Source organism: Lontra canadensis, unplaced genomic scaffold (assembly GCF_010015895.1).
Source record: "Lontra canadensis isolate GAN:19392208 unplaced genomic scaffold, GSC_riverotter_1.0 scaffold51, whole genome shotgun sequence".
In the NCBI taxonomy this organism is placed as follows: Eukaryota; Metazoa; Chordata; class Mammalia; order Carnivora; family Mustelidae; genus Lontra; species Lontra canadensis.
The window spans coordinates 7,837,565-7,838,687 of record NW_022631045.1 but is presented as its reverse complement, the minus strand read 5'-3'; the positions used below and the strand labels follow the sequence as shown (position 1 = coordinate 7,838,687).

Here is a 1,123-nt window from a genome sequence, read left to right as displayed (position 1 = left end):
GGCTGCTCGGCGGCCGGGGCGGTTGCTCGGCGGCTGGGACACCGGTTCCGGCCTGGCCTCCGCTGGGGCGGTGTGACGACTCCGCGCGGCCCCGGTTTCTCATTCCCGAGCCTAACCCTCAAACACCAGTCCTGTCGCGTTCTGAGGGGTTTCCTGTGCGGAATGAGGAACAATGACTCATCCAGTCGAGGGTCTACTCGGGTGTAGAGGCGGCATCTAGAACCAGGGGACTGCATGAGATCACAGAGGACGCGAGGGTGGGAAGATTCCGCAGCCCGGGAGCGGAGTAGAGCAGGGCCATAAGGGGTTAAGGACGCCTCAGGATCCCCGCAGGCGCAGAAGCAAGCCTGAAGCCGCAGGCCTCGGGAGGCGGCGGGCGGAAGCGGCTGTGAACGACTCAATTTACCTAGACTTGCAGCTCCACTCGTCGTCTCCCACATGGTCTAGCGGTTAGGATTCCTGGTTTTCACCCAGGCGGCCCGGGTTCGACTCCCGGTGTGGGAACGTCCAGCTTTTTAGGAAAAAAAGAAACCAATTTAGGCCCTCCTCAACCAGCAGAAGGCTGGTATTTTTAGAAAAACCTATAACCCAATTTCAGAGCAGCAGGGAAGCTGGGGCCTGACGAGAATCAGGGCCTCCCTCCCCAAACCCGGCGCCGCCGGCGGAAGCGGGCGGCAAGGCAATAGCTGCGACGGTGAGGAAGTTAGCTTTTGAAATGGGGGATTTAAATCCGAGTGAAGAAGATGGGTCTCGTGCTAAAGTACACTTTCCAGCAGGTACTACTGATGTAATTGCCCCTTGTTCTGTGGACATGGAGCAGATAACCAAAAAGTGTTCTTCTTTGAAAGAAAAAGAAAAGACGCACGGGGTGGGGAGGGGGCATTATAAGGCTTTTAAGTTGCCTAAAGCCATTCTACTGAGGACAGCAAGATTGCCAGAAAAGACGTGTTATTAAGGGCTGAGGAGCTCAGCGTTGGGCCTATGGCGTTCGACATCCGAAGAGCTCACTGAACTGGTTCCGTGGGGAGAGGGAGGGAGGGAAAGGCAAACTTAGTTTATTGGAATTGTGGAGCGAGGAAACGAAACAAACAAACAAAACAAAACAAAACACCCAACCAAAAAA

The 1,123-nt window shown here is 55.4% G+C and overlaps 1 non-coding gene across 1 annotated transcript; it reads left to right on the top strand.

Annotated features, from left to right (window-relative positions):
* The first annotated feature begins 432 nt into the window (after window positions 1-432).
* TRNAE-UUC lies at window positions 433-504 on the top strand. Its single transcript has one exon. It is a non-coding gene; the product is annotated as a tRNA-Glu (tRNA).
* Window positions 505-1,123: the final 619 nt, after the last annotated feature.